General features: G+C 47.5%; 2 long non-coding RNA genes across 3 annotated transcripts in view; both read left to right on the forward strand.

Moving 5' to 3' along the window:
• The window catches only part of LOC147999943 (uncharacterized), a 109,950-nt gene extending 103,767 nt beyond the window's left edge, over nucleotides 1-6,183 (forward strand). Inside the window, exon 4 of one of the 2 annotated variants that reach the window (XR_015641399.1) lies at nucleotides 3,187-6,183. This is a non-coding gene — a long non-coding RNA (uncharacterized LOC147999943). The remainder of the gene's footprint in view (nucleotides 1-3,186) is intronic. The other variant, XR_015641398.1, reaches the window with a different exon arrangement.
• Nucleotides 6,184-11,722: 5,539 nt separating this feature from the next.
• The window catches only part of LOC100912124 (uncharacterized), an 85,954-nt gene continuing 78,850 nt past the window's right edge, over nucleotides 11,723-18,826 (forward strand). The window contains exons 1-3 of the long non-coding RNA XR_015641400.1: nucleotides 11,723-11,943; nucleotides 12,208-12,300; nucleotides 18,728-18,801. This is a non-coding gene — a long non-coding RNA (uncharacterized LOC100912124). The remainder of the gene's footprint in view (nucleotides 11,944-12,207; nucleotides 12,301-18,727; nucleotides 18,802-18,826) is intronic.

Below are 18,826 nucleotides of genomic sequence, written 5' to 3' on the forward strand. Positions count from 1 at the left end.
GAAGAGAATTTGGTGACTGGGCTGTTTTTGTCACTGTGCCAGCCCAGAAGAGCAGCGATTGGCTGACAGATAAAGAGCTCACAATTAACATTAAACACAGGCAGCTGGGTGCATTTTGATTAAAACCCTCGATCAAGAGCTCTGGCAATCTGGGCTTTTGTGATGGCTGGAGCTTCATTCCCTGGTAAATACCACTGGTATTTCATGCTTTGAAGTGTCTTCCTTTACTTTCTCTGTGTTTCTCTGTGTTTTAAAAAATTGGCAGAAATCCTTCCAGGTGAAGTAATTTCTGTGTCCATTTTCACCCATGTGGACTGTCAGTTGGCTCTGGGTGGCAGAAACACTAAAGACAGGATGGACCTACAGGAGCCACGTCCAGGGTCGGAACCCCAACTCACTCCACCCCATTATGTAAGTGGAGAGATTTTAGCTCCTGAGGCAGATTTAGCTTCCAGAGGGGAACTACACTTCCTGGCTCTTTGGCCCCATCTTATGGACAACAACCATATTACAAATTGGAGATAGGTGATGGTCCCACTGCGCAGGTGCCCCAGAAATTTGATTTCTTATTATAAAGTCACAGAGTGCATTCAGGAATATCCTAGCATTCAGAAAAATCGGTGGCCAGTGTGGAAAACCTTACAAAGATGAATTATGTGAACTGAACCATTTTTCATGGTGACGTGATGGTTGTGCTAAGGAGTGTGGTGTGTCCAACTATTGTTTCTAGCATCTGGGAAGCCTCTCTGCGCTTGCCAGATGGTGCCGGGGTACATAGGGCACCCATGTGGGGGCTTGTAGTCTCTTTAATAAAAGAATTAGAAAGGGGACCAAGGACGTGGCTGGGTGGTTAAGAGCCGGGGGTTCTTGCTGAGGATCCAGGCTTGATTCTCAGCACATCTCTAATGACTCATGACTGCCTAGTCCAGATGCCAAGGGATCTGACCCCCTCTTCTAGCTCCTGTGGGTACCAGACACTGAACTGAGACATAAACATCAATCCAGGCCAAACAGCCATACACATGATTTTTAAAACTTCAAGAATGGGGCTGGAGAGATGGCTCAACAGTTAAGAGCACTGAGTGCTCTTCCAAAGGTCCTGAGTTCAATTCCTAGCAACCACATGGTGGCTCACAACCATCTGTAATGGGATCCATGCCCTCTTCTGGTGTGTCTGAAGACGACGACAGTGTGCTTATATAATTAACAATAAATAAATCTTAAAAAACCTTCAAGAATGGATGAAAACAGAGGCTCAGAGACAGGTTTACTGGAGTTTAAGAGAACATCCTTACATCCCTTTCAAGCGGGCGAGCTGTAATCTCCACATCTTTAGAGAGGAGGAGACTTGATGAAAGGAAAAAAAACCACACTCTTTAAATTAGGGTGGAGGTTGGACGGATGGATAAGCAGGCACACGGCAGTGATGGAAGCTTCAGAAAAAGATTAAGACGGCCCACAATGTTGAAGAAGCCCAAAGTGCTGGCAAAGTGACCTAAGGCATGAGATAGAAATGAGGTGGGGGAAGTTAGGCTTTCCGAATAATTCAGAAAATGCGTAGACTTATAAAGCCGCATGGCAGCTAGGGATTCTGGGAAGGACCCCGCCCATCTCTACAGCGCACTCAGCTTCCTAGGGGTCGTGTTGCCTCCCCTGGCTCAGTGATTGACACAGGCCAACTGGAACGTTAGGTCTCCACGCAGGGCAGAGATTCCTCCCTCGTGACAGAAGGAACCCTCCTTTGTACAGTGGGTTTGAACGACCTGCCTGGGTAACGAGATTCTGCTCTCGTTTCCAGGGGTTGAGCCTAGAACTATGAAGAGGCTAAGCCAGTGCTCTGCGGTGGAGCCATACCCAGCCTAGCAGTGCGTTCTTGTTACTACACTACATATGCGAAGGAACTGCGTGTTACATGTTCTTGCCACAAATAGCAGTGCAAGGCACCGTGTGTGTCAGTCACACCCTTTAAAACATCGTGTTACAGGCAGCAGGTACAAACAGGTTTATAAAAACAAAGACGACGGCTGTCTTCCTCACGAGGCACAGGAATCAAACGCAGGAAGTAAAAAGGAACTGCCCGGTGCTTGGTCTCATTTACAGGTCTGCCATCCCGTTTCCTGCCTCCGTCATCATACTAATAGTGTCTCGTCTCTTTCCAGGAAGCGAGGCCATATTTACATACAGTCCCATGAGTGTGCACTGTAACTATTCTATTCCAGCTTTGCATGTGTGTGTATATGTAGAGGGAAACCTGGTATGTAAGGGTTTGGCACCATTCAAGGGTTGGGGCATCCACTGGAAATCTTGGAGCTTCTGTCTCATGGATGGACCGAGGTCTCCAATTGCATATGCAGCAGAGAATAGCCTTGCTGGGGCACCAGTGAAAGGGGAAGCCCGTGGTCCTGCCAAGGTTGGACCCCCAGTGCAGGGGAATGTGGGGGGATGGTAAGGGAGTGGATGGGGAGAACACCCATATGTGGGAGGGGGAGGGGATGGGACTTATAGTCAGGAAACCGGGAAAGGGAATAACATTTGAAATGCAAATAAATATATCTAATAAACAAACAAACAAACAACAACAACAAAACCACTGCAAGTAAAAGCAGCTTAGGGGAGAGTGAGTCACAGAACAGGTCACAGACCATCACTGTGGCAGAATCTAGGCAGGAGCTTGAAGCAGCCAGACACATCCACAGTCGAGAGCAGAGAGAATGCAGGCACCCACGCCTTCTGCTTAGCTTGCTTTCTCTGCTCTTCTACAATTCGGGACTCAAACCCCAGGGGGTGTGGTGCCTCCTTTGAGGCCTAGTTTTCTCACATGAATTAACAGGAACAAGAGATAACCTCCCATGGACAAACTCAGGAGGGTCAATCCAGACAGCCCCCTTCAGAGACTCTTCAGACGTGGCGGTTCCAGATTGACAATTAAAACGAACAATCACACTTTCCCTTCCACGTGCTCTCAGAGGTAGAAGAGGCCTTTCTCCTTCGTGCATACCAGAGCCCTCCACTCTTTGTATAATGGGCATGTAGACGCCATCTTGCTAAGTCTAGCTTAGACACTCACAGAAGTGTCAAAACCATCCTATTTCTAGGGAACTTAAAAATGCATTCCTCCCTAGTTAAAGCTGAAAATCAACTCTTTCTTTCACACTTCCCGATGTAATTATTTAAATCCTCTTACAGGAAAATGGAGGCCTTCTGAAGAATGGAGGAGAGCACGAATACTTTGCAATACCGATTGAGAAGGATGCCGATGTTTTTTGATAAATTAGATACTGAAATACAGTGATGTGAAGATGTTGCTGTAAAATTATAAAAAAGAAATGCTGTCTTTAACCCCACACTAGGTCCAGCACCGTAGTGCCCCAAGATATCTGGTAGATATCTTTATCTTAGTCAGCAAAGCGTCTCACCCGCTCTGCTCCATCCCCTATCGCACTGCCGATGGCCTCTCTCTGAGCCTGGTAACAATCTCTCTACCCATCTAGTTCCCAAGGCAGGCTGCCACCATGCCAGAAGTATACATCCTGATTCCATGGTGGCCCAGTGTCTTTGGCTACTACACACTCTCTTGAACTTAAATCACCACATGAAAGAACACACAACACAATAACCTCTGATCCAATTGATGAGATATAATTGCCCACCTAGACACACAAAGCCCTGTACACATCCACCCCTTAAGAACATTCATAACCTGTAAATGTGCAGAGAGGAATCTTAACATCTGCCTCCATGTTCTCTCCACGGCTTCTCCCTCACTCCAGTCTCCTCCTCCCTTTTAAAAACTTTTCTCCCGCCCATCCTTCCTTCCCGTCCAATGACAGGCCTCGTTCTATCTTGTACTTGCCTTCACCTGCGTGATGACATCATCCCACATAAAGACGCCATCTTTGTCCTGTTATACTATTATCGTGAGTCTTAGGAATGCAAGCAGCCCATTGTCAACATGGGACGTCAAGTGCGTGGTCTCTGCTATGTCCTCTTGATGGTTTTCCCTGACTTCACCAAACTGACGTTGGCCGGTATTTGGTTTTTCACTAGCAGTCGGCTGGAGGACGACTCAGAGGATAAAGCGACTGCTGCATAAGCGTAGAACCCACGTTCAACCTCAGCACCTGTGTGAGCAGCTGGGGACGGCAGCACATTTGTGTGACCTCAGTGATCGGGAGGCAGAGACATGAGGGTACTTAGGGAATTGCTGGCTGCCAGTCTAGCCAAGGCGGGAAGCTGGAAGTCCACAGCGAGACCCTATCTCTCTCTCTCTCTCTCTCTCTCTCTCTCTCTCTCTCTCTCTCTCTCTCTCACACACACACACACACACACACACACACACACACACACACACTAATACGCAGAATAATAGAAGAAACGCTGACCTCCACAACAGCACACACAAGTGCATGCATGAGTATGCCCATTTGTATACAGACCGTACTCATCACGCCCACACATAAATGAAAAGATATGGAAAAACCAGGGAAGCTGGTGCATATTAATAGGGACCTTGTTTTCTATAGCAAAATGTTGAGCCCTTACGTAGACAACCCTCCCATCAATCAGCCCCACCCTCCCGCCAATCAGCCCCCTCAGGGAAGCAGTGTTGACCTTTCCACACAAAATGGCCTTCGTGGTATAATCCTGACTTAAACCTTCAAGACTCTCCAAGGGCCACAGAGCCAAATTTGTATTCCCAAGGTGTCTTATGGTAGGCCAGATCTGCCTCTCCCTGCCCTCCTCCAGTGCCAACAAGGAAGACCAGCCCTGTCAGGCTCTGTCTCTCCCTAGGCCTACTCTTAGATATTATCCACCCTTCTTGGCTTAGCTCACTTGCTTCTTGTCCCCAAAATGTTTCCTATCTAAGCAACTTCTGCCTTGTGTATTTGGGAATGGGGGGGTGTGGTTCTTAGTATGGCATAAGCCTCCGAATGATGATGGTGATGGTGGTGGTGATGATGATGATGATGATGATGATGATGATGATGGTGATGGCCCCAAACAAAGCAAGAGACTTTCTGAAGGTTTTTAGCCCATCTAAGACCAGTGAAAAATTCTAGTCTCCTGCTTGGTGAGTGTGTGGTGTTTGTGTGTGATACATGGGGATTCAAGAGGAGTTTAGATGGTAGTCTGGGAGAGTTGTCCTTTCACCAGACAGAGGAGATCATGCTTAGCCGCTCTTGGGGGCCATGCTAACACTATTCCCTCCACTTTAATCAGCATGGCACGGTTTGGGATGACATTTTAGATTCCATTCTGTTTCTTCATGGAGCATTCTGGTAATGACAGGTTATCACCAGGTACCAAGGTCGCTTCTCTTGCGGGATGCAAGAGGTGGGATGATTGCCGGCCCATGAGGGCTGGAGTATTCTTACCACTGGATTTCAGACTATCTGTCCCCTCATGGCCAGCAGGATCGAAACATCAAAATTCCACAAGAGAACGCAGCAGAAAGAAGCAGGAGAGGCTTAGCCATGTACTTTCTGAGCACCTGCAATGTTACATGTAAGCTGCTGCACGTCTCTGTGGCCCAGGAGCTGTGAGGACAGGTGACTAAGACACACGAAGCAGTTTCAGAGAGCAGTGGTCTCCTTAGACTGATAGGTGTGCAGGACAAAGCAGCAGGAACCAGGATGAAGGTGAGAGGTCAGCGTTTTGCTGTACCTGGGGCTATCGCTCCCTGATGTGTGACAACACTGGAGGCTGGGCTCATGGCTATGAGGAGGACACGGTGTTCTCAAGGACTATGGAATTTTCTGAGGACGGACATCAGGGTTGGGCAGAAGCCCCTAGACCGTGGAGTTGGAAATAAAAAGTAGTAGTTCAAAGTCAGAACGGTGACAGCAGGAGCCAGGGAGGGTAATAAGCAGGACAGACTTGGAGCGTTAGAACCCACAGAGCCCTCAGCGTTCAAGCCCTCAAGGAAAGTGAAGGCTTAGTCCAACTCACCAGCCCCGGGAGCCTGACCTGCTTCTTCTCTTTTCCTGTGAAAACAGTGTGACTGACCTCTTGGTCTTCTGGTCTCAGCACAGGAAAGCATCCCTGACTACAGGAAGTCACAACTCAACAAGAACTAACTCAACATTTGTTAGGTTCTCTTTGATCGTTTTGACCTTGGGCTTTGCGTGTTTTGTTCTCACCCGGTCCGAGGAAGCATTAAAATAAAGGCTGACCGTAAACGGATTGATGTGGATAAATCGGTGGTTAATCAAATTAAGACCATTTCTTCCCCGCTTTTATCCCCTGAAAGCATGGCTGGGATAATTTGCAATTATACCCAAGAGGGTATTAGACAATTAGTGCAAGCAAGCTTAAAATCACGCTCCTTGAGATCAAATGCACGCGGGCTGCTTCCCTGCTCGAGACCTGTCCAGTGTTGTATTTTAGTTAATTCTCACCATCCGAAGTTAGCAGGAAAATGCCGTAAGACTGGGGAAACCAACAGGGTAGCCATTCTGTCATCTTTCCCAGTTCTAGAAAAAGTCGAGGAGACTCTGCTGGGAGAAGCCCCCACTCCACATCATTTTTGACTAAGCTGCAGTCGTGTGGATGGAATGTCCGACGCGGCTTTTCCTCAGTGCACCATTGCCACGCGTGGTATGGGCCACCAGCTGGAGCCCTGACTAGGTGTGATGACTGGGGACCGAGCTTTCCTCACGGGCCTCTGGCGTACAGGTTGGTTTTCCTCACAGAATGGCATGCTCTCCGTTCTAAGAGGAGGTGTTCAGAAAGAAGAACGTGCAAGTGGCCAGTCCTCCAAAGGCTAAACTCCCCTTTACCACATTTTGTTGGGGCACGGGTGGGGCCAGCTCATTAGAAAAGAGGAGAAATGAACTCTCCTCAGCCTGAGAATGACACGAGTGAGCTCAGGCTTTGCCAAGGCCACCGCGATTTCCTCTCATATAGGAAGTGCATGTAGTGGGTTTGGCCTAATGCTGCTCGCACCACTGCCAGTAAGACACCGAGGGACCCTGCCCCTAGTTGGTTCTGATTGGTAAATAAAGATGCCAGTAGGCAATGACTGGGCAGGGCAGGCAGAGGCAGAACTTTTAGGATTTCCAGAGAAGCGAAGATCCACCATGCCTGGAAAAGTGGAGGAGAGGAGGCGTCATGGCTGAGAAGAGTGCAGGACAGAGAGATGTAGCCGCTATGTAGGAGCACGGAGAGTGTAGCCGGAATGCTGGGTCCAGGGCAGTCAAGGGAAGGTAGTAAGTGATGACCCGGGATTATCAGCGGGAGGTGGGTTAAGCGCACAGAGGTTAGGAAGTGGTCCAGCTATTGCGCTGCTTAAGGCATATCAAATATAAGGCTGTGTGTGTGTTTTTATTTATCAACGTAAAGCATCGAGGTGGGTAGCTCAATATTTTATAAAATATTGCTACGAGTGTATCCGTCCTTTTTTATTATTTTTTTTTAAACTAAGCATTATGGTTTTGATTACAAGTGAATAGGCCCAGCCATGGGTAAGAACCTTGGGTACAGATTTCCGGTATGGTTCTTTGGGCTGTAAAGGTAAGGCATGTGCTGTGTCAGTTGGTTGCTTCATTCTTGTAACAAAACCCCTAACAAGAGCAACTGAAGGAAGTGTTTTAGCTCACAGTTCCCGGTGTTGCCCATCATGGCGGGGAAGCAATGGAGATAGGACGTCACATCCACACTCAGAATGCACAAAGAAATGCAAGCCTTTGCTCATCTCACTTTCTCCTTTTTATTCAGTCTGGGTCCCGAGCCATGAAATGGTACCATCCGCGTTTAGGGCGGGTCTTCCTAGCGCCATTAGCCTAATAGAGAGAATGCCTCACAGACGTGCACAGAGATCCGTTTCCATGGTGACCCTAAATCCCCACCCCCCATATTTGACTCTCAAGAGGAACCATACCATCTGCCCCCCACACACGGTTTCTTGCATACAGTGGGAACGAGATGTGAGAGATGACCCAAGTGTCCTAAGGGATCCCACACAAATGATTTTCCCTCGTTACTCTGGAAGAGAGCCAGATGTATGTTCCAGTTTCATTTATTAAGTTCTATCAGGCATTAGTGATGCCCTGCGAGTGGGTCTCTCTCTGCTGGACTTTTGAGTTGTCCTTCATTTTATACAAAAATCATCGGTGCTCGGAGCGGTGAGGTCATCCCCGCCCCAGTTTCTCCAGATGAGCCAGAGAGCTAGAGGGACCCTTCCCTTTCAGATTGTTTTCTCTCACCCTGCTGTGTGAGCTTAGCCCAAACCTTGTATATGACCGCACAGGCTCCTCAAAGCTGTATGGAACAGTCCTCCGCACAGGGCAGACGCTCCTGTGAGGCAGGCACCTCTGTCCTTTGGGCTGAGAGTCAGCCTTATCGCCCATCTCCCTTGAGATGCTAGGGCTGGTCCGAGGCACTGTCCTAAGTCATTCTAGCTCTTCCATTCAGCTGCTATTTGACCTCTGCTCTGAGACCGAATTTGAGGTCCAGGAACCTGAATGTGGTGTTTGAGGATTGTTCTTCCTTTGAAAGCTTTCACTGGGCTCTCCATGGTTTAAACAGACTCCTGAGGTCATTGTTCATGCCTCCTGCACTGTCCCTCTTGTTTCTCCTTCCCTCCCACAGAGCAAGGCAGCAGTAAAATTCCACAGCGGGTTTTCTTGTGACCTCTGAAGTGGAGTCTCTAGGTCACAGAAACTCAGAAACCCTTATGCACAATTCATATAGCTTCTTGGCCTGACCCGCTTTTCCTTTAGTTGCCATGGCAACCAGGTAGTACAGCCAGCTCCCAGGGCTTCCCCAGGCTCCTCTGGTTTGTAAAACTCACAACTTGGCCAGGGAGAGGAGGAGGGCACAGCAGGCGGCGCTCAGTGTCTTGGGGAGCACAGTTGTGACAGTCAAGGAGTGGGCCCTCTCTGGGCCAAACGCTGGACCCTGCAACCCTGCAGGGAGGTAGATGCGCCTTCCCCATCCTGCTGCTGCTCTGTTTGCCAACTCCCTGGGCATCTCAGCAGCTTGCTCAGCCCTCCCCCTGCTGGATGTTCCTCATCCTGCCTAGCTGGTAAGCAGAGGCTGCAAGGCTCATCCCCCTGCAACAATGAGGAGCTCTGAAGATTCACAATTATGCAGGCAGAAGGAGTGTGGGTAGGCCCTGTGTAATTTACTCAACAAAGTGGCAGGGACAAAGTTAACCAATGCAAACCACGAGCCTTCCTATCATACACCAACAACAAGTGTATTGGGGGAAAAAAGCAAGGGAAAGATTCCTTTTAAAAAGATTCCTTTTTAAAAGAAAAACATTTATTTATTTATTTATTTATTTATTTATTTATTTATTTATTATATTTGAGTACACTGTAGCTGTCTTCAGACACACCAGAAGAGGGCATCAGATCCCATTACAGATGGTTGTGAGCCACCATGTGGTTTCTGGGATTTGAACTCAGGACCTCTGGAAGAGCAGTCAGTGCCCTTAACCACTGAGTCATCTCTCCAGCCCCCAGTGACCCCTTTCTTAACAGCCACAGATAGCACACCAACTGGGAATAAGATTTAAGTGTCTTAGTTAGGGTTTTACTGCTGTGAACAGACACCATGACCAAGGCAACTCTCGTAAGGACAACATTGAATTGGGGCTGGCTTACAGATTCAGAGGTTCAGTCCATCATCATCAAGGTGGGAGCAGGGCAGCATCTAGGCAGGCATGGCACAGGAGGAGCTGAGAGTTCTACATCTTCATCTGAAGGCTGCTAGGAGAAGACTGGCTTCCCACATGGTTAGGAGGAGGGTCTCAAAGCCCACTCAGACAGTGATACGCTTCCTCCAACAAGGGCACACCTCCTAATAGTGTCACTTCCTGGGCCAAGTGTTTTCAAACCACCATACTAAGGAAACAAAAGATGTCTGCAACAAAGACTTTAAAGTGCTCAATGAAGACCTGGAGAGATGGCTCGATGGTTAAGAGTACTTGTTCCTCTTTGCAGAGGACTGAGCTCAGGCCTCAGCATCTACATGGTACTCACAACTATCTGTAACTACAGTTTTAGGAGACCCAGAGGCTTCCTCTGACCTTCAAAGGAGACAGGTGCTCACACAGTACACATACATACATACATACATACATACATACATACATACATACATAGGCAAAAATTCACACACACAAAATAATGACAGAAAACACAGCCGTTATGGGAGTAACCAACTGAGTGATAAAGTGGGATACAAGGCCCACTTCGTAGGAGGGAGCTCACGCCCTAATGGAGGTCTGGTCAAAGACCCATGGCTAGGGGAGACATTGGTTCTGGGGGTGAGCCTACTGTGTTTATTTTGCTAAGTGGACATATTGCCAAATTGCATCTTAAATATTTATGTTTGCTCTGTGGACTAGTAGCATCCTTAAGGTTTGTTCAAAGAATTTTGTCTTCACAGGGAACCATGTTTAACACAAACTCATGATTGGTGACAATGTGAGAACCAGTTACAATGCATGCTCAACCTTTCACAAAACAGCCCTATTATCTCCTGCACAGCTTGGAGAACATTGGGGAAGAGGCAGGAGAAAGAATTGAAGATCTGACTGGTAGAGAGAAGGGACAAAAGGTGCTGTCATGTGGGCATGATATGACTGCCACACCCACAAACTCATAATGGCTACAGTTGTCTGCACAAGCCGGAGCCCCAAAACATCCAATCATAGATGGGGGAGAGTTTCATAGGATCCCCCAATCCAGGGAGTATGGCAGTGGAAGGCTGCAGGGGTGGGGAAGAGGAAATCGCTGTCTTCAGTGATGTAGCTTTTTCTGAGTTATCCATAATGCAGTGGACTCTCCACACTCAAGCCCATGCTAATGGCACTCATTAGAGCTGGTGGATCACGATGCAGAAACAAGAGGGATGGAGCTTGGAACAGGAGGAAGGTAAGAAAGAGCGAAGGAATGATGGTGAACAGAATGTATTATACATATGTATCAACTTGTCAAAGAATAAATTAATAAAATAAATAAGAGAGCAATTGAAAAAGGCACCCACACAGACCTCAGAGCTCTACACACCTGAGTGTATGCTGAGCATGTATGTACATGCACACACGTGTGTGCACCTCACACCACACAGACCTCAGAGCTCTATGCTTTAGTGCATACTGAGCACATATGTACATGCACACACATGTGTGCACCTCATACCACACAGACCTATGAACTCTACATCTGAGCACATGCTGAGCATATATACAGATGCATACACATGTGTACACCTCACATCACACAGACCTCAGAGCTCTACACACCTGATTGCATGCTAAGCGTATATGCACATGCACACACACGTGTGCACCTCATACCACACAGACCTCAAAGCTCTACACAACTGAGTGCATGCTGAGCATGTATGTACATGCAGACACATGTGTACACCACACACACACACACACACACACACACACACACGCACACACACACACACACGTCGAGGAGGTGAGTATACTTCAGTTTAGTTAAGTAGAAATCTGACTTCGACTATTCTTCCTGTAAGTCGGTGGTTCTCAAGCTTCGTGGCACTGCAACACTTTAATGGAGTCCATGTTGTGGTAATCCACAACCATAAAATTATCCTAGTTGCTACTTCATAACTGTAGTTTTGTTACTGTTATGAACCGTGGTGTAAATATTTTTGGAGATAAGAGATTCGCCAAAACGGTTGCCACTCACAGGTTGAGAACCACTGCTATAACTCAATATTAACTCTTACCTGACAAGACAGACATCATGATGTTTATCAAAGATTCTAATGGAGTTTGGGTTGGTAGAGAAAATCTTTGCGTTAGTAAAATTTCATACTAATCAATTACTTTAACACTATGAAATATTTTGCAACTCACGTCTGCCTAAAGCAGGACTGCTAAAATACGAAGATGACGTGTAATTCCTCAGTCGCACCACTGGGTGGAGCCATTTCCACAGCAAAGATACAACGAAGGTAAAATGGGCAATCGTGTTCAGGGCACCAAAGCAGCTTCTCAATCTGTTCTCTATGTTTCCAATCATTTGGCCCACAGGACTCCAAGCCCGTACTGACTGACTGACTGGGTGGGTGGGTGGGTGGGTGGATGGATGGATGGATGGATGGATGGATGGATGGATGGATGGATAGCTAAAGGAGGAAGCAATACAGTTGTAGCCAGGCAGTTTAGCCAGTGGACCCTGTCTGTGGTCAGAATAAATGTTTTCACCTGAGTTTCAGTGAGAGAGAGATCAAAGTTGGGGAGGTGGCCTTCGACGACAATGACGACGACGACGACGACATAGCACACATGTTTACAGAAAGAAGATGAAGGTGAGTTGGCTCTGAGTGTTTTTTACTCAGGGGCTGTAAGAGCAGCACAGTGGGATGGCAGCGTGGGGGGACACAGCCGTCTGGACCAGCTTACGTGCTGAGGTAGACAAGCTACCCCTCAGCAGGAAAAGCTCTGCAGTTACATCTCAGAGCCCGTCTCGGGCTGCCTAAGGGGTCTATTTCTCTTTTGTTCTCCCTTTTGTGCTATCGTCAAGCCCTGCATTTAAGGTGTGTGGGTGTTTGGTGTGACACATGTTTGCACACTGTGTGCAGTGCCTGTAGAAGCTTGCAGAAGAGGTTGGATTTCCTAGAACTGGAGTTATAGGCACTTACGAGCCACCTTATCTGTGCTGGGAATCGAACTCGGCTCCTCTGGAAGAGCAGCCAGTCCTCTTAACCTCCAGGTACCCATCCTATTTTGGGGGGGTTTTTGATGACATCAAATTCGACAAGTCATTCTTTTTTTTTTCGGAGCTGGGGACTGAACCCAGGGCCTTGTGATTGCTAGGCAAGCGCTCTACCACTGAGCTAAATCCCCAACCCCAAATTCGACAAGTCAAATTTGTCTCCTGACTGACTTACCCCAGGGTTTCCCACATTAAAATTATTTAACCCAGGAACTATCAAAGGTGAATAAATGAAAGGTGTCATTTAGAACCCCAGGAGAGGGGTGCCCTTTGCTTAGAAGACATTCGCTTTGGCTCTGAGAAAGGGCAGCTGAGGTCAGCCCAGGCTGCTACACAGCCTGCTCGGCCCACAAGACTCATGCGGCCCACGGACAGAGGCTCACGCCCTCTGCTCCTCAACCACCACAGTGTTCACTTCCTGATTATTTTCTTGGCTTAAAGAACAGCATCGAAAGAGAGGTAATCAGGAAAATTGACTTATGGCAATCAGTTGCTATGCCAAGAGAAGCAAGAGAGCCCCGTTTCACTGCCCCATGAGTCAGTTTTGCCTGTTACTGTAAAAAGATTGTTATGAAACTCACCAAATATTACTTCAGAGGAAAGCCAGTGTTTGTGATTTGTTCAGAAAACAAATTAATCAAAGACACATCCGGACGGGTTCTGGCTTTACCGGCTGAAGTGTGTCACAACTATCTGCTATTTATGAAGCTACCTTCCAGAACCTTCTCCCACACTTCCTTGGAAGGAAAGTTCAGAAAAACAGACTGTCTGGAACTAGGGCCAATGTCGAATGTTATGAGGAAAACAGCCTGCTTTCCCCAAGTTCCACTTAGCTCCAGAGGGACTGAACAGCCCAGGGGAGGTACAAGCTGTATACAGGAGAGTCTGGTGGTCTGCAGGGCACACATGGGTGACAGGGTCCCCAGAAGGCAAAGGGTTGGTACACAGTCCTAAGAACCAATAAGAACCACGGTAGCCAGCAAGTCCCAGAGGCTTGAGGCCTAGGAGGGGAGATAAAACCACCCTAAGCAGTATATATAAGAATCTATATATATGAGACAGACCCGGTCACTGTGGGTGGGGCTGTGGAGGTCATGACCCTCACTAGGTCAAGGAGTGAAAGTATAGGCCTGACTTCAGGGACAACAAATAAGAGAACTTTTCTCTCCTTAAAGATATATATATATATAGATAAATATATATATATGTGTGTATGTATATGTATATATATGTGTGTATATGTATATCTATATGCACATATATACACCTACATCACATACATATACATCATATACATATATATCATACACATATACATCATGCATATTCATCACATACATATACATCATATAATATACATACACATATACATGTACATCACATATATACATCATATATATATACATATACACATACACATATACCACATATACACATATACATATACATCATACATACACATACATACATACATACATACATACATACATACATACATCTGTGCTGGGAGATAGTCCAGCTCATAAAGTGTTTGCCTTGCGAGAACCTGAGTTTGAGCCTCAGACCCACACAAAGAATTCTATGAGTTGGTGTGGACTTGGGAGGCAGAGGCAGGTAGATCCCTCGGGCTCCCTAGCCAGAAAGACCAGCATATATTGTAAGCTTCAGGCCAGTGAGAGAACTGATTCAAAACCCATAGAAACAGCAAAGCGGATGAACTCCGAAGAATGGTACTAGAGGTTGGACTCCACACGTACACACCCTAGCGTGCATATCCGAACACATGTGCCCACATCGACAGGTAGCCACACACACAACAGGAAAAACACAAAGACAAAAACAAAACCTCAAACATCAAAAACAAAATCAAGCACATGGACCCTCTGCTTGGTAAAGGGAGCTTCAGTGAAGGCACGCTCCTAAGAAATGCACTGTGGGACTGGAGCGATGGCTCAGTGGTTAAGAGCACTGACTGCTCTTCCAGAGGTCCTGAGTTCAAATGCCAGCAACCACATGGTGGCTCACAACCATCTGTAATGGGATCCGATGCCCTCTTCTGCTGTGTCTGCAGACAGCTACAGTGCACTCGTAGACATGAAATAAATAAATAAATCATTAAAGAAGAAGTGCACTGTGACTTAGGAAGTGGAGAGGGAATGGGGCAGGAAAGTGAGGCTGTGCTGTGAGACTCACCCATGTCTCCCTCTCAGGGCCTCGGTAGCCCTGGAGCTTCTTTTTCCCATTCTCCTGCTCTCTCCACTCTTAGGGCTGTGATTATCCTTGGTGGACACTCTCGATTTGTCCCAAAGGGAGGGAGGGGTTGAGAGAACCCACACCTGGTTATGTGGACCACACGGAGCCACTGCCGCTGTACTGTGGGTACTCGGGAGTTCCCGGATGCACCTGGGGGTGAGTCTAGGAATCTGATTTGTGCGTGATAGACGCCTGTCAGCTTCATGTGATACGTTCTCTCTGTGTAGCTGGTTAATCTTGATTGCCAGCTGACTAGGACTGAGATGTACCTGGGCAGTTGGTAAAATATGCCTCTGGGTGCTTACAAGGAGATTTAAGAAAGCAGGCCTGCCTTAAACCCTAGCAGCACCACCCCACAAACTGGGACGAAAGGAGAGGAGATGTAGGAAAAAGAAGAGGGTTCTGGGAGGCACAGACAGATCCTCCCTCCCTCCTTCCCTCCCTCCCTCCCTCCCTCCCCCTCCTTCCCTCCCTCCCTCCCTTCCTTCTTACCTCCCTCCCTTCCTCCCTCCCTTCCTCCTTCTCTTCCTACCTCCCTTCCTCCTTCCCTCTCTGCCTTCCCCTCTCACCTCTATCTCCTCCTTTCTTCCCTCCTCCCCTTCCTCCTTCTTTTCCTCCTCTTCCTCTCACTTCCTTCACAGCCATCCTGTGAGCTGTTTTGACCTGTCACCTCCCCCACCCCCAGCCCCAGAGAAACCTCTGAGGCCAGAATAAACTCTTCACCCTTTGATTTGTTGACGGAAACATTAGTAACATGCACGAGAAAGGCAACACATGTGTCACGCGAGATAGACGCGTGATCACATATGGATAGATGTCACACTTAAATAATTAGTCTGTCATTTAAGGGTAGGAATAACCCCACATGTTTTTCCTTTAGAGGCTTGATATGTGGAGATATCGGGAAGCCTGTTATTAACCCATGTCCGTTGGCTTGTTTGTTCTCCAATATCTCAGATACCCCAGGCGAGCATTTGACTTGCTGTGTGGCTGAGGATAACATTAGACCTCTTATCCTCTTGCCTCTGCCTCTCTCTTAAACGCCAAGATTACAGGGAGTGCTACCGTACCTGGATGGCTTATGGTCCTACTGCTGCTTGCTTCTCAGTGGACCTGGCACCACATGAAGCAGTGTGATGCCCACGTGAGATGACACAACTGTTAGTCTGACTGCACCATTCCACAAAGTCATGCATGCAATCCCCCCACCAAATAAGAACAATAGAATTGTGGAGCGCTCATCTCTGAGAAGACTCGTGCAGATAGCTTAGAAATGATTCCAGTGGGGCTGCAGTGCCTCTCAGCCTCAAAGGTTGCTCATAGTTCTTATCACCATTGTAAACACACACTGTGTGCTGCCCTCAGGCTGTGGACTGTGTGCTGTCCCTTTTTTTTGGTGGGGGGATGCCGTCCTCCTTGGGGCTACATGCCTTCATTCATTTCATCTTCACAGAAGCACAATGGAGACCACAAGTCCATTTTATAGATAGATGCCGGGGGTGGGGGGCGAGTGCCATGCAGGTTCCTGGATTACACTAACCTTCCTCCTAATTTTAATTGTGTGTGTGTGTGTGTGTGTGTGTGTGTGTGTGTGTGTGTGTGTGTGTGTGTGTTTAGGTGGGTACACGAATGTCCCTGCAAGAAGTGCCCTTGAAGGGTCTTGGATCCCCTGCGGCTGTGTTACAGGTGGTTACGAACCGCTTGACATGGGTGCTGGAAACTTGACTCCAGTCCTCCAGAGGAGCATGACAAGTTCTCAACTGCTGAGCCATTCTGAAACCTTTTAATAAGGCAAAGACTGACCCCGACCCTGTTCCCCGCCAAAGACAAAGAAATTCTGCCCATAGTTGGCCTCTGGCTGCTCTTTCCTGAGCTTCTGACAGCTTCTCTGTTGGTTTTTATCTCCCACAAGCATCCGCCACCGTGTGAGCTGGTTCCTTAGAGCGACTCTTTCTGTGTGTTTGTGTTCTACTCGTTGTTTCTCTGAAGAGTGTGCAGTACCAAGGCCGTGAGCCTCATGAGCATCCTTTAAGATGATCCTTTTTAGATTTGTTCGTCTTATTTCATGTGTGAGCGCTTCCCCAGCACAGATGCTGGTCTTCTGTGACCTTGGCAAAGTCAGCCGCCTTTCCAGTCCACTACACTACCTTCATCACGGCAGCAGCTCTAGAATTCTTTTTCAGTAATTTCATCATAATTATTGAGGCAAAAACAGTGGACTCATTGTTAAGTAATAATGAGCGGTTAATCACGGCCCAGGTGGGAGAGGCGCTGTAATAAGATTTTTTAATATTTAATAAAGTAAGCACATCTTGTTCTCTCTGCGGTTAAGTTGCGTAAACGGAAGAGAAGTTGAATTCTTGGAGCTGACCACACTTATCCAATTATCCAGCCACATCGGCAGGCACACCTGTCCTTCTGCCTTTTTACTATCTGGACTTAGAGCAAATAAAATCACAGATGGCCCAGCTCCCTTCCCCCTTTGTTTTTTTTTTTTTTTTTTTTTTTTTTTTTACAAAGCATTGGTTTCTTTTAATTATAGTCCCACCCCCAAGTGCCACAATGGACAGAGAACAGTCACCTAAGCATCAAGGTAGATGACCGACAGGGAAGGAAACTCAAGCAGATGCTACTGAAAGTGCCTCGTCTTTGCAAATGGCCTAGGAGGGTCCGTGAGCATTCTGGTTCTAGTTCACGGTTGCTGGAGCAGTTGTTATGGGTCTGTGTGGGAAGAATTCTGGCATGGAACCGGGCTTCAGTACTCCCAGAACTGCGTGCTGTGTCCTTAAGTGCGTGGTGACATGGGCTGGCTCAGACCCTGTTGTATGAGAAAGCTGCTAGGACTTAGTACTCAGGGACAGAGGACAGAGGAACTCTCCAGCATGGTACAGATACCAAGATTCACCCAGTAAAGGGCCTTCTGATTCTAGAATGACCTTAATAGCATGGTTCTCCAGCATAGCACATGGAGGAGCTTCCCTGAGTCTCCTCAGGAGAGGACCGCCTGCAGTATCATTCCCTACCTTCCCTGGGTAGACACAATTTGCCTCAGGTTCTGGTTTATCCTTTCTGCTGTTACTCATGGGGAGTCACTTCCCAGGATCTCCCGGAGACCATTGTTTCCTGGATGTGCTTGGGTGAAGGGACAGAGCCTGCACCCAGGCATCGGCTGCCCCTGTTTCAGGCCTGAGTCCACCTTTGCATTGTTGGGAATTTCTCCTCCACATCCAGTGAAAAGAGACCTTTGTGTGAGTCACGGCGGCTTTCTAATCTGACTCCCGGAACAAAAGACCACAAATGAGGCTTTGACTTTCAAAATGAAATGTTTTCTCTCATGGTTCTAGAGGATTGCTCTTTTCTGGGCTGAACTGAGGTTCAGACAGGGCCACCTTCCCACCTGGAGCTCCAGGAAACAACCCATCCTTGCTTCCGGGAGCTGCTGACATGCTGACACCATAGTGTGTTGCCTATATTCCCACCTCAGCCTCTTCTTCATGTGCATCAAGTCACTCGCTACTCACTTACCCTTAGAAGGACTCTGTGATTGCATTTAGGGATCATCTCCCTACTTCCAGATCCTTAAGTCCATGCACCTGCAGTAGACGCAATGTAGCCTGTGTCATTATTTAGACCACTACCCTCATCAGCCACAGGAGCTCATTGCGATACTCCAAGGACACAATCTACGTGGCAATATCTTCTGTCCTTTCAGAGGTTATTTTTGTTTTATATGTATGAGACTTTCACCTGCATGTATATATTTGCAGCAAGGGCATGCCTGGCGCCAACAGAGGTACAAGGAGGTCGTCGGATTTGCTGCATTTGGAGTTACCAGATAATGGTACGTTGCTATAGCATCTGCAGGA

Source organism: Rattus norvegicus, chromosome 17 (assembly GCF_021556685.1).
Source record: "Rattus norvegicus strain SHRSP/BbbUtx chromosome 17, alternate assembly SHRSP_T2T, whole genome shotgun sequence".
NCBI classification, from domain to species: domain Eukaryota; kingdom Metazoa; phylum Chordata; class Mammalia; order Rodentia; family Muridae; genus Rattus; species Rattus norvegicus.